The 6,000-nt window shown below is 39.8% G+C and overlaps 1 pseudogene; it reads left to right on the top strand.

Moving 5' to 3' along the window:
• Positions 1-1,571: 1,571 nt before the first annotated feature.
• LOC128928359 (malignant T-cell-amplified sequence 1-like) overlaps positions 1,572-6,000 on the top strand; it is a 29,738-nt pseudogene continuing 25,309 nt past the window's right edge.

The raw sequence follows: 6,000 nt of genomic DNA, 5'->3' as shown, positions 1-6,000 counted from the left end.
CTCATCTTTGATGTAAATTTATCTTTTATTCTGCAACTTTGCTGAACTCATTTATTAGTTCTAATTGTGTTTTTAGTGGATTCCTTAACATTTTTTATGTACAAGATCATGTCATTTGCAAATAGAGATAGTTTAACCTATTCAACTTTAAAAGCAAAAAAGAATTAAAATGTACTTATGTCTCAGGCACTGTACTATGTTGTTTACATTAACTCTGACCTTAGAGTAGTGGAGAAATTTGGAAGCTCTCCTGGGCCCCAACAGTTTCCCCCACACAGAGTTTAATGTGGGGGAAACTGTTGGGGCCCAGGGGAACATGCATAGAGCTGACTCCATTTCATCTGAATGACAAAGAGATCAACCAATGAAAACTGACACGATTTCTTTTGTCGTATAGTTTGGCACAAACAAGACAGAAAATGTGTCTATTGTTCCAGAAAGGAGAAGGGCAACACCATGCTGATAGGAGAATCATGACTGGTTTTCAATACAAGATTAGACCTTGTCTGGCTCATCTTAGTAGGGAATACTTCTGTCACAGGCACTGGATAAGTTACAGTTCTTTCTAGTGGAAACCCCAAACTGGGTTTAGAGCTCTTGTGTTTACTCTTGCTCAGTTTGAACCCAGATTTTTCTGTTATGCCCCTTCAGAGGCCAGTGATGATTGCCAGAGGAGAGCCTTGACAAGTGTTTGACTGCCAAGTTGTGAGGCTTTGTGTGCACTAACTAACATGGGATGTCTCTAGGGGTGGCACAGCCTCCTACAAGAGAACATGGGTTTTTCTGAGGGAAGTGAGTTGAGCCATCAAACAGAGAGTCTTAAAGGGGAGACTGGATACTGGGCAATCTGAAATCAAACTGGGGCAGAGAGGTTGGAGTACAGGTTAGCAGGCAGAGAGGAGGCAGCCTCCTTATAAAAGCTAGTCTAGAAAGCTTCTCTCGGGAGGTAAAAGGAAATAGCTGTGTTCACCATGAATTTATTCTTTATTTGCACTACAATGTTGTTGTTGATGGGATTGCCTGGAAGTTGATACACAGAGTTTAGGATGTCAAATACTTCTTAGCGATCAGCATCTGTAAAAGGAAGGGAAAAGAAACTGGATGAGGGTAGAGGTGAATTCAGGTCCAAAAAGCCTCAGCAAACCTGAATGGAAGCTCCAGAACAAATGTTTGATAAGAGGGTTGTCTCACATATGACCAAAATGACAGAACTGTAGACCCCTGTTTCGATGAGTCACTAGATGCAGGCTGCTTGGAAATGTGAGAGATCAGGTGTGAAGGCTCTCTGAAGTTTAGGCAAATGCTGAAAAGTAAGTCAGCTGGAGACAGTTGTTTGCACTCATGGCTGCTTGGCAGCAAGTCTGTCCTTGGGGGGGAATCTGGATACCTACATATCTCTATATCTACCATAACTGTATCCTGTTTAATCCATAATAAGTAGAACTAAATCTACTTACTAGTCTGAAGTGTTTGGTATAGTGAAGGCTGTTGGGTCAGGCTACTTCCCCATTCCTCCTCCTGTGAGCTTTTGTGGAAAATGAAGACCTAGTCCTTTTCCCCTTTCACCGTGCATGGATTTTGATGTGAAAGCCATGTCGTTTGTGGGCCATGAGAGACATGATCAACCCTTAGGTTGGGAGAACCTCTCTCTTCCTCTCTATGGTTCTGGAAACCCTTTAACAGTCTTAAGGAATTACCATAAAGGACGCATCAATTTTTCTCTTCATTCCTTTCTTGGCTCCTCCTCCTGTTTTCCTGCCAGTTGATGTCACTGCATATGTATGGCCTTAACTCTTGGCTCTTGCCCTCCTGCTACTTGCCTCAGAAATGGGTAAGGGCTGAGACCTTTCTCATATCTTATCTCCAGTGCTGTAAGTAGACTGGGTAGAGTGTCCCCTCTAGCTCCTCTGCCTGGCTGGGAATGCACATTCAATACAAGGGAAAGACATTTTGACCTCAAGCCAAAACTATTTTCTTCATTCCAGCTTTACCATGAATTAAGCTGATACTTTGATATTTATTGGTTGCATGAGTCTGTTCTCAATTTGGAAGAAGCTGGGAGAAATGAGGTAGTGAATGACTAGGTTCTCCCAAATTCTAACACCCAGGAAGATCCTAGGTAAAAAAAGTGAGGTTAATTCTTTTGATTTTCATCACAGTGGTGAGTGCCTGGCCATATCAGTTTGCAAATATAATAAAAATACAGGTGTGCATAAATCCATTTTAACAGATGAGGAAAACTGAGGCCTTCAGAGGTTACTTCACACTTAAGAGGAAGATAATCTCCTTGAAATCAGTTTATCCTTCACAGTCACTTTGTAACCCATTTCAAGCAAGCATCCTTCATAACAACTTCACTGAAATTGCTCCTGCCAAGACCACCAAAAAATCTTATTTTTGCTAACTCTATCAGACACTCTTTAGCAATCCCCAACATTTTTGGCATCAGGGACTGGTATCTTGGAAGACAATTTTTCCGTGGGTGGGGGTGGGAGATGGAGGGGATGGTTTTGGGATGAAACTGTTCCACCTCAGATCATCAGGCATTAGTTAGAGTCTCATAAGGAGAGCTCAACCCAGATCCCTTGCATGCACAGTTCACAACAGGGCTCCTGCTTCTATGAGAATCTAAAGCCACCTATAATCTGAAAGGAAGTGGAGTGCAGGCAGTAATACAAGCAATGGGGAATGGCTGTAAATACACATGAAACTGCTCGCTCACCAGCCACTCGCCTCCTGCGGCTCAGTTCCTAACAGGCTGTTGAAACATTCACTTCTTAGCAGCTTCTAACATTGACCTTTCTTTACTTCTTGCTGCTTTCTTCTGCTGCTTCCTTTTCCGCTGGCTTGCCTGCTGTAAACTACGGTGCTTACCTCTCCGGCTGTACCTTCTTTGCCTCCTTACTAACTTCTCACACTTTCAGTGTTCATGTTCCCCAGTGTTCTGCTTCTAATCTTCATGGTAGGTAATAGGGTCTGGCTTACTCACCACACATTTCAGTTCAGCTTCCTTGTAATGTGTGAAAGATAGAAAGCTCAACACACATAGCCAAAGCAGAAGAAAACAAGCCATTTTTCAAATGTCCTAGAATTCTGGGCGTGATTTACCTTCTGACAATCAGACAGATACATTGTATGAGACTTAAATTTGGAGTTAATTTGCAAGGAGAGAGTCAAGACACAGGATCATATTTTTGCTGGTGGAGATTTTAGTGAATATGATGTGGTTTTGAAGCAGGTAGTATTAGTTTCTGATATGGCAAACAGTTTGCTAATTTTACAGATTCCTGATCATTTTTAAGGCAGCAGCTCCTTCAGCTACCCAGTTCTGTAGTGTGGCTTTGGGAATTGTTTCTAGGACCTTAGAATAGAGTCTTTTTCATTAGCCTTTTAAAGTTAACCATTTAATATTCTGTAACAAATCCCTTTCCTCTTAAACCAGTTATAGTGGATTCTGTTTCTTGTAACTGAATACTGACCAATACGGTACAGGTTAGTTTGGGGGTTTTAATGTTTTCCTTAAAAAAATTCAATGAGCCATTGATGGGCAATATTACCCAGTACCACACACGGATGTCTGCTAATTTCTTATCTTCACACTAGGCAACTTTACTAAGCTCCAGGTTCATATATCCACATGCCGACTGGACATCTCTATCTGGTTGTCAAATAAAATGTCAAATACAGTGTATCCAAAACTAAACTAATATTTTCCCTTAATCTTTTATTTGCTTCCCTTCCAAATATATGACCTAGAAATTGTATTGCTCTCCTCTGCTTTGCTGCCATCTTTCTCAACTTCCCATTAGTTTCAAGACCTGGTGATTCTGGTTACTAAATGTGCCTTGTGTTCAACCCCTTCTCTCTCTCTGTCTTTCTAGTACTAGTGCCTTAGTTCTTATCTGGATTGTTAGAACAGGTTTTTCTTGTTCATCTCCCTTTTCTCATCCTCCTTCTCTTCTTCTACATTAAAAAATATGTCTTGAAGATAATTATATTTTTTGTTCTTATATGTTAACATGTCTAAAATTGGGATGGGTCTTATGATCAATCATGTTTTGTACTTGCTGTCAGCCAGGAAGTCGTTCTAACATAGTGATCATTATCTACTTGCATAGATTTGGTTTTTAAGATGATATAAGTAGACCACAGCAACTCCTTGATATTTTTTTATTCGACAATCATTGAAAGAATATGGTCCTGACTGTTGTATAATAAACTTGTATTAACACTTTCTGGTAGAGTCAAGATATGAAATCAGCAAAAGCTACAGAATGGATGTCAGTAGCCTGGGAGAAAACCTCAAAGACAGTATTGGAGCACTCTTTGAATAGATGCTGCACATCACTAGTACTCTGGATAGTACAGGGATCAATATCAGGTGATTTTAGGCTGTGGAGTGGGGAGATGGGGTGGAAGTGCAATTTTTAAAGTGAGCATAAAATATCTTTTCTCTCAGAAAGATTACATCTATCCCTAATCAAAATATGTTTTTTTTTTCTTTTTTGAGATAGAGTCTTATTCTGTCACCCAGGCTGGAGTGCAGTGGTATAATCTTGGCTCACTGAAACCCCAGCCTCCCAGGTTCAAGCAATTCTCCTGCCTCAGCCTCCTGAGTAGCTGAGATTACAGGCATGCACCACCATGCCCATCTAATTTTTGTATTTTTTGTAGAGACGGGGTTTTGCTATGTTGCTCAGGCTGGTCTTGAACTCCTGAGCTCAAGTGATGTGCCCAACTTGGCCTCCCAAAGTACTGGGATTACAGGCATGAAAGATCCTTAAGACCTAAATTTTTATCTTGAGTTAGCTTTGGCTTCTGTTTCTATGTGGTAAAAATTGTTTTTAAAGAATAATCTCAAGTATTCTGGGAGACAGGTATCACCAAATTGATGAACATTCTTTTCTTCAAGAATTTTCAATAATGATGATTTTGTTTCCTTCATCTCCAGTGGGCAGTCATGGCAACTTGGTAACTTGAGTCATATGTCTGAAAAATGATAATGAAATGGTAGTTTACCTTGCACAATAAAGACAGTGGCAATTAAATATTTTTAAATGGTGCAAAAGTATTTATCGCCAGTTGCCAGCAGTCATGCTTAGTAATTTCCTCCCTGGCTTTGCTCTGCCCAGGTATCTTTAACAGAATGCTATTAATGTCGCAACTCATTATGAAGCTGAACGTATTACAGCATTAAAAAAAATGCTACTTTTCTAGCCATAGTAAAAAGTTGTTTAATGCAATTCTTTTAAATATTTGTTTATCTTCTTTCATCTTCTATCCACTTCTGCACCCTTCCCCCACACATGACTATTAACTAAGTCACAATGAATGCTTCTACTGCCTCCTACTCAGCTGAATCAACACTTCCGGAGGCTGTGACTAATAACAGCCACAGTCCGTGGTATACTTGACTTTTGAAAATCCTGATTAGCTTTAAGGGCATAATTATGTGTACCCATACTTATAGAATGAGGAAGTTGATTTGAGCTGTGTCTCTAAATTACACAAAACCTACAAAAATGAGTCAGACTTCATTAAGATTATTAACTTACTTGGCTTTTAAAAAAATGTATTGACTGATTACTTAGGTATTCTGAAGTAATCATGGTATAAACTAAAGCATTTGGCTAACAGGATACTTAATGGTCCTTTGCTTTACTATTCATTGCTCAAAATAAAGGAAAATGTAGAAAAGGAAAGATCTAATCTCTGAAAGGCAATCTAACAGATACTATATCTCTGAACATAATTTTCTTGGATAATTACCGGAGAGATCAATTAATCCAAGAAAAAGGAGAGCTCTTCATAACTCCAGAAACAAATGGGTCTCCTCCAGTAGTGTCACTGTGTATTTGTCATTAAACTGTGAGAAGACTTTTAATTTCTCCCAGAAAGAGGTCCCGTCAAGAAAAAGCGAATTGTGTATTACTTTGGGTGCTCCCTTTTGATTGACAGCTGTGCCCATAAGGTTTGCTTCCCTTGGCTTAGTGTCCACTC

This window comes from Callithrix jacchus, chromosome 11 (genome assembly GCF_049354715.1).
Source record: "Callithrix jacchus isolate 240 chromosome 11, calJac240_pri, whole genome shotgun sequence".
NCBI classification, from domain to species: Eukaryota; Metazoa; Chordata; class Mammalia; order Primates; family Cebidae; genus Callithrix; species Callithrix jacchus.
The sequence above is the reverse complement of the archived record's forward strand: the minus strand, read 5'-3'. Positions and strand labels throughout refer to the sequence as shown.